Genomic DNA, 20159 nt, shown 5'->3' on the forward strand with positions numbered 1-20159 from the left:
CTTAGAGAGGAAAGGAGAACCGAGAAAAGTAGACACTCCCGGAATTTCAGAGCGACGTCTAACCACTCTGTAAAACTTGCTTACTTGGACGCATCATCAAAAAGGGCAGACATCTAAGCACATGTTCCTTGGTAACAGATGGGAAGGTGGAAGCAGGCTGGCTTCTCGCCACCAGAGAAGATGACTTACAAACAACAACAACAACAACAACAGTCTAGTTGTAGGTGAGCTATTAATCTAGCTTTTTCAGTGATGCCTTGTTTGAATGTTCCAGCCTGGTCTCGTCGGCTGCAGTACAAGGAACTTGTGGAAGACTCCAGAATACATTCTCGTGAAAAAGTGGCAAATAGCAAATGAGGAATAGAAGTTCCTTGATCAAGGTGGGAAGAAATGGCAAAAGATGCTACGAGGAAGGTGAGTTACAGAGGTGAGAGCAGGGCCCACAAAGTCAAGTTTCCTATGTGGAAGATCCTGTCTCTACTGCCAGCCTTAGAGGATCTGGGTCTGATTTTACTGAGGAAGCTGAGCAGTTCCTACAAATCAGAGAAGGAAAAAATGATGAAAAAACCTGATATCGGCTTTATTATAACCGAGACACTGACGTTAATTCGCGATCAGAGTACAATGGTCACGTAAGATGATTCCCCCACCTCCCCGTTCCTCCTTCTGGCTCTAACTCAGTTACATCAATGTTATAGGTTGGTAGGAACATTAAAGACAGAGGCAGACGCCTGTGATTAGGGATGGAGGTAATCATTTTCATCAAAGGGAGTAACAGGTTATGGTAAAATAGTACTTGCTTTGCAGTCAGAAGATCTAACTTCAGAGTCCTGACTCCATCTTATAATTAGCTATGTGACTTATCGACTCAATCCCTTTGGATCTCAGTTTCCGTATTAGTAAAGCTGGGATAAAAAGTCTGCCCTTCCTACCTTATAAAACAGTCAAGAGAATTATATAAAATAATAGTTGAGTGAGTACTTTGTGAATTCTAAGTTTATATACAAATAAAAAATGTCAGCATTACATTCCTATTCTGGAATTTACAGTGTCAAACCATACACACCCTTTAGAAAATAAATACTTGAAATCTAGGTAGAACTTCTTGGAAAAGATGGTGGTATGATGACACAGTTTACAGAATCTTCTCTCCTAGAACTTGTGTCAAAAACGGTATTTTTTTTTAAAGGGTAAGAATATCGCCAGCAACAACTAACAAAAGAAGAGAGGGAGTAACCTTACCGGGACAGCCTTTTAGAAAGGAACCACAGCCGTGGACTATGTGGTTCTGCTAGCAAAGATTCTAACCCAACCCTCAGAGTCCATTACGGAGAAAGAAAGTAAAGAGGAAAATCCTGAGCTAACACTTCCCAATTTACAGAAAATTGGGCTGAAGGGATGAGGAGCCAGCCAGGAGAAAGACTGAGGAAACACCACGGGGACCAGAAGCCTCCACACCCCACTGCCAGGATGTCAAGATCTTAGCAAAGGAAAAGAGGACAGAACAGAACAAAACAAGCTCAAACAAACAAAAAGCGAAACTACCAGGACCTGAAATTTTCCCAGGCTCCAAACTGAAAAAGTGAAATGATTCAAACTCCAAGGTTATCTTTCCCGACCCCCATCTCTTCATATGTGACTTCAAACAAGTGAAACAAGGCTATGATAATTGAGCAAAATCTCAGAAAAGATAGCAGAACCCAAGAGGCCAAATAAAAGCTAAACCCAACTCCAGAGATGTTTTCCCTTCAGACTACCGAAAAGTAGAATCGCAATACCTCACTCTCACTCTCAAACTCTGCCTAGGAGGGACAGAACAATGGTGAAGGGGTCAAGGAGAGTTTACTTATACTATGTTTCAGTAAAAAGATGGTCTGGAGAGAGGTGCCCACTTTTAAGCCTAAGTGAGAAGACACAAAATGGCAACTAAACGCATCCCATAGCAAAAGGTAGAAAAGAAAGAAACACAAAGTAAAAGGCAGAGGCAGAACTCAATCCGAAAGAAAACATAATCAAAGGAAAGCGGCCTAGAACTTAATAAATGCATGAATATGATAAAACACGAGCTCAAAGACAAATGATGGACAGCAGAATGAGCTGAAAAGAAAAATTGCAGAGCCAATGACACAAATGGAGGAGCAAAACAACGCCAAAGCTCACCAAATAAATGTATGAGAAAGCATGACCCAGGGATATTATACCTTGCCAAGTTTTGTTCAGAAATACACTTAAAAGGCAATTATTCTGGGGGCGCCTGGGTGGCTCGGTCAGTTAAGCATCTGATTTCGGTTCAGGTCATGATCTCACAGTTTGCGAGTTCAAGCCTCGTGTTGGGCTCTGCGCTGACAGCACAGAGCCTGCTTGGGATTCTCTCTCTACCCCTCCCTTGTTCTCTCTTTCTCTCCCTCTCTTAAAAATAAATAAATAACATTAAAAAAAAAAAAAGGAGGCAATTATTCTATAACAAGAAGAACTCAGGGAATAGGGCACCCGTGAGTTCTTCTGAAAAACACTGCTCAACAATGAAATTAAATAGCTAGCAGTAAGCTCTAAACATATTTAAATATTAAAACTAAAACTTAAAATAATAATTATATAATCTTAGAGTTATTTATACCTGACACTAGAGCCAACTGAGTTAATCTCACCCATAAACATATTTGTACACAAAAGTATGACCCACAGGCAGAAACTAGCCTACTTGCCACAACAGGCCAAGTCTATCTACAAATTAAATGACCTATAAATTAGGACATTCTAAGGTCCTACAGTTTTCTCAAAATCCAGAAATAATCCATTGTCACTCTTCTAACCATCTTTCTTTCGGTCTTTCTTATGTCAGTAAATGGCACCAGAAACTACCTACTCATCCTAGCCAGTAACTGGACAGTCATCCTGATTCCTTCCTATCCCTCCCCGCCCCCCCCCCCCCAACCCCCATCCCATCAATTGCCATGATCTATCAATCCTATTCCTAAACGTTTCACGAACCTATCTGCATCTCTCTTGCCCACGTGCCTTGTAAATTCAAGTCATTATCATTAATAACCTGGATTGCTAGAGCTTTCTGTGGACGAGCTTTCTCAGCATCTGCCTCAACCTCCTCTGGAATGCCTTCCTCCTGGATGGCCAAGACTGGAAAGCTAAAAACTACATTTCCCACATCTTTGCAGGTGAGCTTCAGTTTCTATCAGTTACACTCAACAGTCCTGGGGACACAGATCATGGATCTAGCAGATGCTATGAGAACAGTTGGGGCATAGGCTCCCTATTACCAAATGGCAGTTCCCTGCGTTCCCTGCATTCCCAGGGTCAACATCCCTGGCAGCAGTTTGCTGATCCCCAGATCAGCTAAGGTGCTGTGATCCACCACCAGGGACAGCAGTTTCATGAGCTTCTCCTGGTCTGACTCCAACAGAGGCAGCAGTGCCATTGGGGGGCCAGTCTGTGGCAACATTCTAAAGGTCATCCTAGGGACACAGCCATCTCCAAAATGTTTGTAAGCACTTTATTCCCTGTTTTAAGTCCCTTTCTTCTGAACATAGCTAGCATGATTTCTGTTATCTATGACTGAATCTCAAATGACACTCCTTCAAATGGTTTCCCATAACTTCACGGTGGCCCCAAACTGACTCTTGTCTACATTACAGTCAAAGCGACTGTTATAAAACACAAACGTGACCACATCACTCCTCTACTGAAAATCACATAAAGCCCTTAAGAAAAAAGCCTGAACTCTTTATCGTGATTGTGGAAGGCACAATTTTGGTCCCCACAATCTTCATCCCCTTGAGTGCTATTCTCAAGATTATATTATGTCATATGGCACTGTTGACCGTAAGACAGAGATTCACTCACTGGACCTAAACTAATCATGTGAGCTGTTAAAAGCAGCAAACTTTCTCCAGGCAGCAGCAGAAGAGGAAATCAAGAGAGATTCCAAGCATGAGAGAACCTGATACACCACGGCTGACTTGAAGATGAAGGTGGCCACGTGTAAAGGATGAGAAGGAACATAATTCCGCCACCGTCCTGAATGAGCCTGAAAGGGGATTCTTCTCCAGAGCTTCCAACAACATACACAGCCCTGCTAACCCCTTGTTTTTGGCCTGTGAGATGCTAAGCAGAGAAGCCGGTTAAGCCACACCATGCCCACACCTCTGACACACAGACACTGTGACATAACAAACAGATGTTGTTTTAAGCCACTAAGTTTAGGGTAAATTGTTACAGCAGCAATAGAAAACTGAGTGACTATAAAAGGCCCTTCATTATTTGGTTGCTTTATAACCTTCCAAACTTATTTTCTGCCATCAACATTACCACTTCTGCACCTGCCTTCCCACTTCTTTAACTCTTAAAATTTAGACTTTTGCACATGGATGGAAGTTTTGATATGGGCTCTAACACATATTCACTCTTTATTCTATAAAAATGAAGGAAAAGTATCAGAGTTGTGACTCAGTACACATCCTAAATATGCTCCCCTAAAGGTTACATATGTAACAAGTATGATTTTAAGAGAATATGTTTAATCCCCATTTTCTTATTTTGGATTCTCTTTAAGCAGGGAAAATCAGTAAATATAAAAAAATCGTGATCTTACAAAATGCCCAGTAAATTTCAGATCCCAGTTGCTTCCTAGTCTTCCAGTTCAGGTATTTTATTCACTATTCAACAGTCCATCCAAACTGACCTACAGCTGCGAACTTGGTATTATCTGAGCTTTTCTCAGCATTGGCCCCACAGCTATAGTCTTAAAAGGTAAATGGTTTGTGATGACTAAGTATTCTTCAAAACAAATAATCTCAATTTATATTAATATTCTCAATCAATCAGTACTTTATAAGTCTCACTTCTGAAGTGGGCAAAATGCCACAAACCCACCTTGAAAGATATTATTGACAAGGGTGTACTGTAATAATCAAATGCTAAAATGTAATATATACTATACTTCTGTTCAGGAGTTCTTTTTTAAAAATGTTTATTTATTTTGAGAGAGAGAGAGAGAGAGGAAGAGAGATGCTGGGGAAGGGCAGAGAGAAAGGGAGAGAGAGAATCCCAAGCAGGCCCCAGGCCATCGGTGGAGTGCCCAAAGCGGGGCTTGATCCTACAAACGTGTGAGATCATGACCTGAGCCGAAATCAAGAGTCAGACGCTTAATCGACTGAGCCACCCAGGTGCCCCTGGAATCTTTATTTTCAATAAAGCTATCTTACTCTAAAATAAATCCGTAATCCCCTCTTTAAGGAAATGTGACATATAATACATGAAAAATCTGATGGTTTGCTTGGTTTAACCAAATCACTTAATAACTAGAAGAAATACATTAATTTAGTTTACTCTGTTTCCTAAGGCATTATGGACTCAAAATAAATTCCAAACATCTGATTTCTGGCATTTAATCTCTCTTGCTATACTATGCTGTCTCTCATTTTGATATGGTATCACATCATGGCATATGTAGAAATCTCAATTCTACATCTGGGCTTTCACACACCACTAAAACAGTCTTCTCAAGGTCACTGATATTCTATTTATTAAACATGTTAGACACAGAAAGGATCTTAGAGATCTTCTAGTATGCATTTTACAGATACAGTAATTGGGGCAGTTTGTGAACCCAAGGTCTAATAGCTCTGACGGAAGGGTGGAAGATAGCGCTCAGGTCTTGTTCTCGGACTGTCATTCTGTCTTAATTCTCACCACTTCTATGGTTTGCTAGAATAATACTGCTCTGGAAATTCTCTTCTCCTTTCCATATTTCAAATGCCGCTTTTCAATCTCTTTTTAGGGGTTCTCGTTCCTTTCGACCATCTACACTCAGGTAGTTCTCAAGATTCCTTCCTGGAAGCTCTTCCCTTTTCTCTTTATGATCTTCCATGTCAGATCTCATTCTCTTACTTAGTGTAAGCCACAGAAGTTTTCTCACTGGTCTTCTTCAAGCTTCTGTATTCTACCTACCTCTAGGATTATTTACCCTCACCTCTCACACATGGCAAAGTACTTGAACTGAACTTAGTATTTTTCATACTAAGTATATTTCATCAAGGCTTAAGTTATAGAATTTGTTTCAACTCACTATTAAACTCAAGTGCTGTCAAATAACCTAGTGATTGGATAAACAGAGTGTGGCCTATCCATACAATAGAATATGATACAGCAGTTAAAAGAATTATTTTGATCTACATTTATCAATATGATTAGGACTTTGATCAAAATGACTCCATAAATTCACATTTTAATATACTTCTGCCCCAAACATAGAGATTTAAAATGGATAAAATATGAAAGGTTGAATTCCAAGAAGGCAGCCTAGCCTCAGAAATAATAGACATTTCTATGGACCAGACACAGAAAAGAAATGCAAAGCACACAAGTAAACCACAGAACCACTGGATCCCAAACCCAAAGCAGGTGGTGGCGGTCAGGAGCTAAAGTCCTGTTAGTCAAAGGAGAGTAAAAGTACTCTATGGGAGAGGGAGGAACTCAAGCCAGGTTCACTGCATGAAGCAGGGGTAGAGTTGGAGGGTTGTAAGGCTGAACAGAAAATAAGAATGCAAAAAACTGCTACAGATCCAATGCTCTTTAGAGCAAAGGGTCTAGATAAAAGAATGAAAAAGACCGCTCTGGCACCAGGAATTGAATCAAATCACCTGCTGCCTAGGTGACTAGACAGGTACTAACTACAATTACCGTGGGACCGGAGGCTGGGAAGCTAGTTAGAGACAACTGCAAAACCATTAGATAGGGAGAGGTAAACTCAAACAGGGAGACATAACAATCTTCAGTGTGTATGTACCTAACAATGCAGCTTCAAGATAATGAAGCAAAAACGGATAGAAGTGAAGGTACAAAAAAACAAATCCACAATTACAGTTGGAGACTACAACACTCCTTTCTCAATAATTGATAGAATAAGCAGACAGAATATCATTAAAAACATAAAAGACACGAATACTACTAAAAACTTGACCTGACATTTATAAAACATACTTCCCAACATTAGAACACACATTTTTTTCTAGTACATGTGGAGTACTGACCAAAACAGACCATATTCTACGCCAAAAATATATCTCAATTAATTAAAAAGTATCAGAGTAATACAAAGTATGTTATCTTACTGCAATGAAATTAAACTAGAAATCATTAACAGAAAGATAGCTGAAAAATCCCCAAGTATTTGGAAGATACACAACACACCTGTAAATAACCTATGTGTAAGAAAAGGAAAGTCACAAGAGAAATTAGAAAATATCTGACTTCAATGAAAATGAAAATACAATATATGAAAATGTATAGAATGTAGTTAACACAGTGCTTAGAAGAAAATTTATATAATTAAATGTTTATAAGAGAAAGGTCTCAAATCAATGACATAAGCTTTTACCTTACGAAGCTAGAAAAAGATGATCAAATTAAGCCCAAAGCTAGAAGAAAGGAATTATTATAAAGATATTAGCAGAAATCAGTGAAATAGAATGCAGGGGGAAAAAAGAAAACCAATAAAACTCAAATCTGGATCTTAAGGGGAGCAAATTTGAGAAACCTCTAGCCAAATTGATCAAGAAAAGAAGGTATCAGTATCAGGATTGAACAAAGGAACATCACTACAGACACTACAGACCTTAAAGGTTTATAATAAGTGAGTATTATGAACAGCTTTATGCCCATAAATTCAATAACTAAGATGAAACGGGTTAATTTCTTCAAAGACACAAACTACCAAAGCTCATTCAAGAAGGACATAACTTGAATCAAGTTATATCTCTTAAATAAATTAAATCATAGTTAAAGCTTCCAGCAAAGAACACCAGGCACAGATGGCTTCACTGACAAAATTCTACAAAATATTTAAGAAAGAAATAATACTAATGCCACACAAACTCTTTTAGAGAAGAGGAGAGATAACTCACAAGTTCATTTTATGAGGCAAGTGCTATCCCAATATTAAATGAAACAAAGACATTATAAGAAAAGACAATTAAAAATTAAAATCCCTCATGAACAGATGCAAAAAATCATCAACAAAATATTAGCAAATGAAATCCACCAACATAAAAAGGAGATAATCATTATAACCAAGTGAGATTTATCCTGGGAATTTAAGGCTAGTTAAACATTTAAAAAAATCAGCCAATATAAGTCACTATATGGACAGACTGAGAAAAACTGTATAAATTTTTCAGCAGATGCAGAAAAAGAATAAGAAAAATAGAAAAAGGAAATTTTAAAAAGTCATATAGATTGGAAAAGAAAATACACACTGTACTTCATAGATAACATGATTGTCTACAATAAATCTACTACAATAATTCTAAATAAAAGAACTACTAGAACTAATAAGTTTAGCAAGGTTGTAGAATACAAAGTCAATATACAAAAATCACACGTATTTCTACATCTAGCAATGAACAATTGAAAATTGAACATAAAAAATACTATTTTTAACAGGACAAAAACACATGAAATCCTTATGTATAAATGTAACAAAATATGAGCAGGATCTATATGTGGAAAAATACAAAACACCAATTTCTAAAAGAAATCAAATAAGACTTACATACACAGAGAAATATACTGGTTCATGAACAGGAAGACTCAATATTATTAAGATGTCAATCCTATTCAAATTGTCCTGCAAGATTCCACACAACCACAATCAAAATCCCAGAAGAATTTTTCCCCCTAGAATTCAACAAGCTTATCCTAATATTTATATGAAAAAGCAAAGGAAGTAACATAGCCACAATACTTTGAAAAAAAGATCAAAGTTGGAGGACCAACATGACCTGAATTTCAAGACTATAAAGTGACAGGAATCAAGACAATGTGATACTAGCAAAAAGGATAGACACATAGATTAATAGAAAAGAACAGAGAATCCAGGAGTAGAGTCTACCTATATGGTTAACTGATTTTCAACACAAGTATAAAATCAATTCAATAGAGAAGGGATAGTCTTATCAATAAACACTGCTAGAACAATTGACACTCATATGCCAAAGTTTCAACAAAACAAAAAAATTCATATTCTACACCATATACAAAAATTAGCTCAAATGAATCAAAAGCTTAAATGTAAAACTTAAAACTGTAACATGTCTAGAAAACACACATGATAATCTCTGTGATCTTGGGTCAGTCAAAAATTTCTTAGATATCACACCAAAAGCATGATCAATAAAAGGAAAAAAGAACAGTGAGTTGAATGTCTTCAAAATTTTCTTTATTGCTTTTGAAAAAAGTATTTCAGGAATGCAATGAGAAGCCAGACTGAGAGAAAAAAATGTACCAAACACACATCTGGCAAGGGATGTATATCTGGTGTATATAAAGAATTCTCAAAATCCAATAATAAGAAAACAAAAAACCTACTACGAAAATGGGCAAAAGATTTTAACAGACACTTCACCAAAGAAGGTATCTGGATGGCAAAGAAGCTCCTAAGAATATGCTCAACATCATTGGTCATTAGGGAAATGCAAATTAAAACTACAATGAGATACCACTATACATCTATTAGAATGGCTAAAATTAAATAAAACAAAAAACAGAACAAAAACAAAACAGAAATAAGAAATTGAAAATACTGAGTGATGATAAGGATGTGGAACAATAGGAACTCTCACAGGTAGTTAGTGGGAAAGCAAAATGGTGTACCACTTTAGAAAACAGCTTAGCAAGTTAAACATATACTTTCCATGTGACTCAGCAATTCCACTTCTGGGTATTTATGCAAGAGAAAGAAGTGTATTCACACACAGAAACCTGTAGCTATTTATCACAGCTTTCTTAATAAATTGCTAAAAAAAAAAAAAAAAAAAAAAAAAAAAAAAGGAAACACTCCAAATGTACTTCAGTTGATGAATCACTAAACTGTTACATCTATATAAAAGAATACTACTGGGCAGTAAAAAGGATCTAATTAGTGATATACACAAGATAGATGAATATCAAATGCATCATGTTTAGTAAAAGAAAGGAGACTCAAAGGGGTGCCTACATCTCTTTTCAGGAAATGATAGAACTACTAGGCAGAAAATGAGCAAGAACAGAGATTTGCACAAAACAATCAATCATCAGTATCCAACTGACATATATAGAATTTTATGCCCCACAATAGCAGAATACACATTTTTTGAAGTACATGAAATAATCACCAAGATAGGACATAAAATTAACTTTAACAAATTTAAAAGAATTAGTATTACCTAGTGTATGTTCTCTGACCATAAGAGAACCAAAGTAGAAATTGGTAACAGAAAGATAACAATTTAGGAAAAGTCCTAAATACTTGGAAATTCAACTTTTAAATAATCTAGAGATCAGAGAGAAAGGCTCAAATAATTTTTTAAAAACAAAGAGCTGAATGAAAATTAAAACATAACACATCAAAACATGGGATGCCAACAGTGCTGTGAGTGTAATTTCAAGCACTAAATGTTTATTAGGAAAGACCTCAAATCAATAATCTACATTCCTACCTACCTCAAAAGCTAGAAAAAGAAGAGCAAATCAAGCAAAAGGAAGGAAATAATAAAGGTAGTAGAAATCAAAATGGCACTTTATAAAAAATGTTTATTATTTATTGTTGAGAGAGACAGAGTATGAGCAGGAGAGGGGCAGAGAGAGAGGGAGACACAGAATCCAAAGCAGGCTCCAGGCTCTGAGCTGTCAGCACAGAGCCCGACACGGGGCTCGAACCCATGAACCATGAGATCATGACCCAAGCTGAAGTCAGACACTTAACCAACTGAGCCACCAGGCACCCCCAAATGGCATTTTTAAAAAAAGGAAAACAACAAGGGTACCTGGGTGGCTCAGTCGGTTGAGCATCTGACTTCGGCTCAGGTCACGATCTCATGGTTCGTGAGTTCAAGCCCTACATCAGGCTCTCTGCTGTCAGCGCGGAGCCTGCTTCAGATCTTCTGTCCCCCCTTCTCTTTCTGTCCCTCCCCCACTTGTGCTCTCTCAAAAATCAATAAACATTAAAAAAAGAGAAAAATGTTTAAAGGAAAAAAAAGGAAAATAACACTGAAAACTACAAAACATTGCTGAAATAAATACAAATAAATGGGAAAAATTCCATGTTCACAGATTTAAATATTTAATATTATTAAGATGTTATACTAATCAAGGTAATATACAGATTCAATGCAATCTCCATCAAAATTCCAATAGCATTTTTTTTTTTGCAGAAAAAGAAAAAAATCATCCTCAAATTCATATGGAATATCAAAGGACCCTGAATAGCCAAAATAATTTTGAAAAGGAAGAATGAACTTGGAGGACTCACACTTCCTTACTTCAAAATATTACAAAGCTACAGTAATCAAAACAGTTTGTTACTGGCATAAAGACAGACATATAGACCAATGCAAGAGAATAAACAGGCCAGAAATAAAACAACATGTATGTGGTCAAATGATCTCCAATAAAGCTGTCAAGACCACTCAATATATAAAGGACAAACAGTGCTGGGAAAATCGAATATCCACATGAAAAAAAGTTAGAGTGGATCCTCATCTTAACTACATACAAAAATTAAGTCAAAATGTATCAAAGACCCAAATGTACAACCCAAAACTATAAAACTGCTAGGAAGAAAACATAGGGGAAAAGTCTCACTGACATTGGATTTGGCAATGATTTCTTGGATATTATACCAAAAGTACAGGCAACAAAAGAAAAATAGACAAATGGGATTACTTCAAACTTAAAAACTTGTGTGCATCAAGGGATACAATGAGCAGAGAAAAAGCTAACTTACATAATTGGAGAAGATATTTGCAAATCATATATCTGACAAGGGGTTAATATCCAAAATATATAAAGAATTCCTTCAGCTCAATAACAAAAAATAAGAAAGAAAAATGATTTAAAAATAGGCAAAGGACTTGAATAGACATTTTGCCAAAGATGGCATACAAATGGCCAACAAGCATATGAAAAGATGTTCAACATCACTAGTAATTAAAGAAATACAAATCAAAACAACAGTGAAATACCACCTCACACCCATGAGGATGGCTATTTCCAAAAAAACAAAACAAAACAAAACAAAAATGAAAAAACCTACACACATATACACAAAATAATCAGTGTTGGTCAGTGGAGAAATTGGAACTGCTGTGTACTGTTGATGTCACTGTAAAATGATACAATCACTATGAAAATAAACAGTATGGTGGTTCTTCAAAAATTTAAAAAGAGATTTACCATAGGATCCAGCAATCCAATTTCTGGGATTCAAAGAATTATAAAGCTGGGTCTTAAAGAGAAATCTGCACATCTATGTTCACAGCAGCATGATTCATAATAGCCATGAGGTAGAAGCAACTCAAATGTCTATTGATGGATGAATGGTTAAATAAAATGTGGATATACATACAATAAAATATTATACAGCCTTAAAAAAAAAAAAAAGGAAATCCTGTCACATGCTACAACATGGATGAACCTTGAGGACATTAGGCTAAGTGAAATAAGTCAGTCACAAAAAACATACTGTATGATTTCATTTATAGAAGGTATCTAGAATAGTCAAATTCACAGGGACAGAAACAACAGTAATTGACAGGTGACTGCAAGGGGTTAGAAGGAGTGGGTAATGAGAAGATGATGTTTAATGGGTATAGAGTTTCAGTATTACAAGATGAAAAATGTTCTGGAGATTTGCTGTACAACAATAGAAATGTATTTAACACAACCAAACTGCACTTTAAAGTGGTTAAGGTAGTAAATTTTATGTTATGTACATTTTACCACAATTAAAAAAATAGTTAAGATGGCAAATTTTGTTATATGTATTTTACTACAGTGAAAACTTAAAAAATTTTTTAAATGACAAAAAAAAATTAACACCAATTGTAGACAACTTTTCCAGAAAACAGAAGAGAAGGGAACACTTACCAACTCATTTTATGAAGCCAGTGTTACCCTGATACCAAAAGCACATAAAATACATTTTTTTAAAAGACAAATACTACATACTAATATCTCTTATGACCTTAAACACAAAAATCCTCAACAAAGTATTAGCAAACCAAATCCAAAAATGTAAAAAAAGAAACATACACTATGATAAAGAGGAATTTATTCTAGGTATCTAATGCCAGTTCAACATTTGAAAATCAATCAGTATAGCTCTCATATCAATAAGCTGACCGAGAGAAATCAGATTGACACAGAAACAGCATTTGAAAAGAACTGATATCCATTTATGATAAAAACTTTCAGCATGTTAGAAATAGAGGGAAACTACTTCAACTTGATAAAGAGCATCTATGAAAAATCCCATGGCTAACATTATACTTAGTGGTAAAAGACTGAATGCTTTTCCCTAAGATTGGGATCAAAGCAAGGATGTCCACTCTTACCACTCGTATGCAACACAGTACTGGAAGTTCTAGCCACTGCAATAAGGCAAGAAAAAGAAAAAGGTCATACAGATTGGAAAGGCATAAATAAAATTTTTATATTTGCAAATGACATGAAATACTCAGGTGTAAATCTAACAAAAGATTTGTAAGTCTTGTATGTTGAAAATTATAAAATGCCAATGGAAGAAATTAAAAAGGCCTAAATAAATGAAGAGACATACTGTGTTCATGCATTGGAAGATCCGATATAGTAAATGTGTCAATCTTCCCCAAACTGATCTACAGGTTTAATAAAATTCCCATCAAAATCTCAGCAAGATTTTTTGTAGACAGAGACAAACTTGGACTAAAATTTATATAGAAAGGCAAAGGTCCTAGAATAACTAAAATACTCTTGAAGAATAAAGTGGGAAGAATCATTGTATATGATACGAAAGCTAATTATATAGCTACAAGACAGTGTGGTAATTGTGAAATAATAGAGACATAAATCAGTGGAACAGAACAGAAAACCCAGATATATACCCACACAAACACACTCTCACGATTTTTTTAAAAAGCTGCAAAACAATGCATTGGGTCAAGCAGCCTTTTCAACAAATAGTGCTAGAAAACTGGACAACTAAAGGTAAAAAAAAAAAAAAAAAAAAAAAGAGCCTCAGCTTAAACTTCCCACCTTGCACTGAAATTAACTCGAAATGGATGACAGATTCGAATGTACAATGTAAAACGATAAAACTTTTAGGAAAAAACAAGAAAAACTTCAATATCTATGCCTAGGCAGAGTTATTAATACTAACAGCACAATTCATAAAAGGAAAAACTGGTAAATTGGGTCTCATCAAAATTAAAAATTTTTGCACTATGAAAGCTCACAGGAAAAAAACAAAAAGACAAAGCTACATACTAATAGAAAAAATTTGCAAACCACATATCTAACAAAGAAGTAGTATCTCAAGTATATAAATAGCTCTCAAACTCAACAGTAAGGTAAGAAACAATCCAATCAAAAATTGGGCAAAAACCACAGAGATATGTCACTGGAGGCTTTACAGATGGCAAATAAGCACATGAAAAGGTATTCAAGATCTTTAGCCATCAGCGAATTCCAGGGGATTAAGTCATCAGCCATCAGGAGATGTTATGCACTGACCAGAATGGCTAAAATATGAAAAAAGTGACAACATCAAATGCTAGCAAGAAAACGCTGCAGAGAAATTTGATCACCCATTTATTGCTGGTGGGAATGTAAAATGATACAGTCATTCTAGAAAACAGTATGGTAGCTAAACTATGGATGTAAATTAAAAAAACATACAAGTTAAAAAAAAAAAGTTAAAAAAAACAAAACAACTATATATGCAACTACCGTGCTGTTCGGCAATTGCACTCCTTGGCATTTATCCCAAGGAATGAAAACTTATGTTCATAAAAAAAACCTATACAAGAATATTCATATATTATTTGTAATAACCCCAAACTGGAATCAATCCAGATGTTCTTCAATAAATGAAGAGTTAAATAAACTTTAGTACATATATAGCATAGAATACTACAAAGCGGGGGCCCCTGGGTGGCTCAGTTGGTTAAGTGTCTGACTCTCAGTTTTGGCTCAGGTCACCATCTCACAGTTTGCGAGATAGAGCTCGGAGACAGGGTCTGCGCTGACAGTGCAGAGACAGCTTAGGATTCTCGGTCTCCCCTTCTCTCTGCCCCTCCCCAACTCGCACACACACTCTCTCTCTCAAAATAAATAAACTTAAAAAAAAAAGAGGTTAGTAAAAATAGACGGATCGGTGACGCTTTGAGTAGGTATTAATTAAAAAGAATAAAAGAGTACTACGTAGCAATAAAAAGGGCACAAAGTACTGATACATGTAACAATTTAGATGACTCTCCAGGGAATTAAGCTAAGTAAAAAAAAAAAAAAATCCCAAAAGGTTATATACTGTATGGTTCTATTTTTCTAACATTTTTGAGATGGCAAAATTTCATAAATGAAGATAAGATTAGTGGTTGCTAAGGGACAGAGATGGGAATAGGGGAGCTGGCAGGGAGTGGAGTGTGGTTATAAAAAGGCAATGTGAAAGGTCATTGGTGATGGAACTGTTCATCTTGACAATGGCAGTGGATATATAAACTTACACATGCAATAAAACATAGAGAACTAAAATACACACAGACACACATACACATGTAGAAGTAAAACTGGAGAAATCTGAATAAAATCAGTGAACTGTATCAACGCTAAAATCCTGGTTGTGATACCGTACTACAATTCTGCAAAATTTTACTATTGGGAGTAAATAGATAAAGGGTACATGGGACCTGGCTGTATATATTTTTTTAATTTTTTCTTAATGTTTATTCATTTTTGACAGAGAGAGAGAGAGCACAAGCTGGGGAGGGGCAGAGAGCGAGGTAGACACAGAATCTGAAGCAGCCTCCAGGCTCTGAGCTGTCAGCACAAGGCCCACCACTGGGCTCGAACTCCCGGGCTGTGACATCATGACCTGAGCTGATGTCAGGTGCTTAACTGGCTGAGCCACCCAGGCGCCCCTGTACTATTTTTTACAACTACATGTAAACCTACAATTATCTCGATAAAAATTTCAATTGAAAGAAAAGGTTACATACTACGTGATTCTATTTATGTGACATTCTGGAAAAGTGAAAACTATAGGGTCAGAAAACAGATCAGTGGATGCCAGAGGATGAGGTCAGGGAAAGACTTTTTTGGGCGATAGAACAGTTGTATGTTCTGATTGTGTTGGTAGTTACATAATTGTAGTTTTGTCAAAACTCAGAAATGTATACTTAAAAATAGTAGAACTTATTCTGTCAATTATACCTCAATAAACCCAACTTTAAAAAAAGGATACTACTAAAAATATAATCATTTAGTAGGACCAATTAAAAAAAGAGACAGAAAGGCAGAAATAAACATTCAGAATGAAAAAGGAGACGACTACTGATGCAGCACTTTTCTTTGATCACAAAAGATCAACTATATAGAGGGGGCGTGTGTGTATGTGTGTGTGTGTGTGTGTGTGTGTGTGTGTACAAATATATAATAAGGGCATTTTAGAATGTTGTTGAAGATCTACTGTTAAGTAAAAAAAAAGCAAGGCTATGTACAAAAATTATGCACTAAACAGCAATGGTAACTGTAACAAGAAAACAGTGTCAGTAGTTACCTGGGGACCACATATCTGAATAGCTGCTGCTAAGGATAAAAGTGGGAAGAGGGGCACCTCAGTCGGTTAAGCATGTGACTCTTGATTTTGGCTCAGGTCATGATCTCACAATTTGTGAAACTGAGCCCCGCATCAGGCTCTGTGTCAACAGCACGGAGCCTGCTTGGGATTCTCTCTTTCCCTCCCCTGCTCATGTGCATGCGCGCGCTCTCTCTCTCTCTCAAAATAAATAAATAAACATTTTTTTTAAAAAAGTGGGAAGACTTGGTTTATGGTCTATACGGTTTCAGAAATTTTCAGTTGGGTTCCATGTGGAAGCATCACCCAGTCCAAATGAGAATTAAATAGAATAAAATAATTTAAAAACATAAACACCGATTCCCAAATCCTAAGAATATTATGAATGACTATAAAAAGTTAAAACTAAATGAAAAAGTTACTTTAATAGAAAAACATAAAATTACCAATCCAATTCATTTTATGAAGCTAATAATATAACCTTCAATAACAAAATCAGAAAAGAACAGTAGAAAAGAACATTACAAACCAATACCAAATATTTAAATATGAAAATGGATGGGAACATCCTAAATAAAATCATAAAATTAGATTCTGCAGTGTTGTAAAAGAACACTTAATATTTTACAACCAGGTTGAATATTCCAGGAATGCAAAGATGGTTCACTATCTGAAAAATGTATCACTAAAATTCAGATTATCAAAACAACATGTTCACCTCACTACAGAAAGAACATTCTGTAAAAAAACAATAGTTGTTCATATTAAAAGAAACTCTTAGAAAAACAGAGGCAGTAAGTACCTCGACCTGATATGAAAAACAACTATGAAAAACCGACAGCAAAAGTCGTATTTCATATCAAAATACTTCACACCGAAACTTTGGAAGCAAAGTGAGAAACGGTGAGAAACAAGATGACGATGCCCTCTTTTACTGATAATACTACACTGCAGGACTGTCTACCTAGAAACCCAGAAGAAAGTAGAGATTAACTATCTTATACGACAGCGACAGCGAGACTGATGGCTACATGACCAGCACACACAAATACACAGCATTCTTCTACACCAACAACAGGCAATTAGAAAGCAGTAACAGAAAAAATGATTTCATTTAAAATAGCAACAAAATGCATAAGACGCCTAGAAACAGAACTGAACAAACATGCACGAGGCCTTTGAGAGAGAATGAGAAACAATGCTGAAGGACATAAAAGATGCTCTGAATTAAATGGGAAGATCTCCTATGTTCACAGATGAGAAGACAAAATAGTATCAAGCTGTCAATTCTCCCAAATTAGTCAGTGAATTCACTACAATCAGAATCCAAACTGCAGCAGGATTTTTGTGGTTCTTGGTAAGTCAACCCTAAAATTTACTAGGGAAATGAGGCTACCATCTCAAAGGTAATCTGAGAAACAATTAGGTGTAGAGACCTGCCCTTAATGGGAATTCAGACTTTGCAATGTGATTTCATGATTTTGTAGCGGTATAGGAAAGGACACATACACCAGTGGAAAAGACCAGGGTGGAGGCAGAACCACACATGCATATAAAAAATGAGATATATGACAGAGGCGGCATTAAAGATCAGTGGTGAACACCAATTATCCACATGGGGGAAAAAGCAAACCCTCAGATCTCTATTTGACACCATCTGCAAAAACAGATTCCAGGTGGATCAAAGACACAAATGTGAAAACACATTTAGAAAAAAAGCCAGGAGATTATCTTAAGTGATCTCTGGAAAAGAAAAGATTTTGTTAAAAAAGATGGGAGTAAGAATAAACCACAGAGTGAAAGACTGACACATTTAATGGTAAACTTTTGAAACTTCTTTTCAACAAAATACAAAGTGAAAAGAGGAGACTGAAAAGTTATAGACGGAGAGAAGAAAGTGCAGTGCATATTAACAAAGAGTTATAAAATCCCATTTTATATTTTTATGGATATATACAATATAGTAAGTAGACAGAAGGGATACACATCAAATTCTTGCCAGGGATTACTTCTTGGCATAAACAGGACTGAGAACAGGGGCAAAAACCTCCTCTAATTTCACCTGTGATACTGTTACTTTCAATTTAAAAAATAAACTGGTAGTGAATAGTAAAATGTTAGTAATCACCAGTTCTGAATAACGTGAACATGAGTATTTTATTTTATTGTTCTCAGTATTTTTTTTTTAATCCTAAAAAGCAAACAGAAGCAAAACAAAGATCAAAACTGGCCCCTGCCCTGGCCAAAACAAAAGTCGAGACGCCAAAGATCATTTCCCCCAAGACCATGATGTGGGCGGGCCGATTCTCATGCTCTCTTTCCTTTGCAGGTATATGCAAATTCTCATATATAACTCCAATCAAGATGAGGAAGGTAGCCTATCTTCTGCTGGGCTGGGAAAGTGGCAAGAAGTCAAAATCAAGTCCAAGGTAATTGGAATGACAAAGGCTGTGAGCGACAGGGAAAGCTACCATTTCAGGGGCTCTCCGTGGTGCGCCAAGGAGAAAGCCCCTTTTGTTTCTCATCAGACTGGAAGCTGAATGGGAGGAGTGCTGTGTCACGGCCCTTGTCAGAGGATGATGGAGCCTGGCAATATGGAGAAGCCCAAGAGACTCCTGTCCAATGTAGGAATGTTCCTTCACAACAGCAGGTCCTCTGTCTGGAAGGAATATGAGGTAACAGATGCAGCACACTAGGATTTCTCCAGCATCCAAGACAAAGCAAGCCTTCACTGAGGTGGTGTCTGAATACAAGCTGCTGCCCTGCTCTCACAATAACGTGAAGATACAATCAGCTGTATTTAGAAAAGCCATTAGTCTTAAGGAGGAAAAAAACATACTCTCCATATTTTAAAAAGCATGCCACTAATGACAAGCCAATAAGCATTTGAGGAATGCCTAATATAATCCTTGACATCATAATTAAGGACTTCCCGGGGCATAGTTTAGGGACCCCTTAGGACAAACAGAAAGTGAGGTATCGAAGGAGAGTAAAACTGAAGCAAAGCCTTTAAGAAAACCTATTTCTGGCTTTGCTGCTCTCTCTGACAACAGTGTCTCTCCCCAGCAGATAATTGTTCACTGGAGCTATGCCTCTTCTAACTCTTCATGAAAAACAAAATTCAAAGCCTGAAAAAAAGAGATCCCCCAAATCAGTGAATTTACTTCCTCCCCACTATCGTCAAAAACAAAAAGAAACATCTTCAACAAATGACGTTGAGAAAACTGGACAGCAACATGCAAAAGAATGAAACTGGACCACTTTCTTACACCAGACACAAAGATAAATTCAAAATGGATGAAAGACCTCAATGTGAGACCTGAAACCGTAAAAATCCTTGAAGAGAGCACAGGCAGTATGTCTGTGACATCAGCAGTAGATAGGTCCCCTGAGGCAAGGGAAACAAAAGCAAAAATAAACTACTGGGACTACATTAAAATAAAAAGCTTCTGTACAGTGAAGGAAACAGTCAACAAAACTAAAAGACAACCTACTGAGTAGGAGAAGATATTTGCAAATGACATATCCGACAAAGGATTAGTTCCAAAATATATAA

The 20159-nt window shown here is 36.4% G+C and overlaps 1 protein-coding gene across 4 annotated transcripts in view; it reads right to left on the reverse strand.

The window, feature by feature from the left end:
- TBCEL (tubulin folding cofactor E like) overlaps positions 1–20159 on the reverse strand; it is a 78608-nt gene that overhangs the window by 4323 nt on the left and 54126 nt on the right. The window lies entirely within an intron of this gene.

The sequence above is a fragment of the Puma concolor genome, chromosome D1, assembly GCF_028749965.1.
Source record: "Puma concolor isolate L17-30 chromosome D1, mPumCon1.1.hap2, whole genome shotgun sequence".
Classification (NCBI taxonomy): domain Eukaryota; kingdom Metazoa; phylum Chordata; class Mammalia; order Carnivora; family Felidae; genus Puma; species Puma concolor.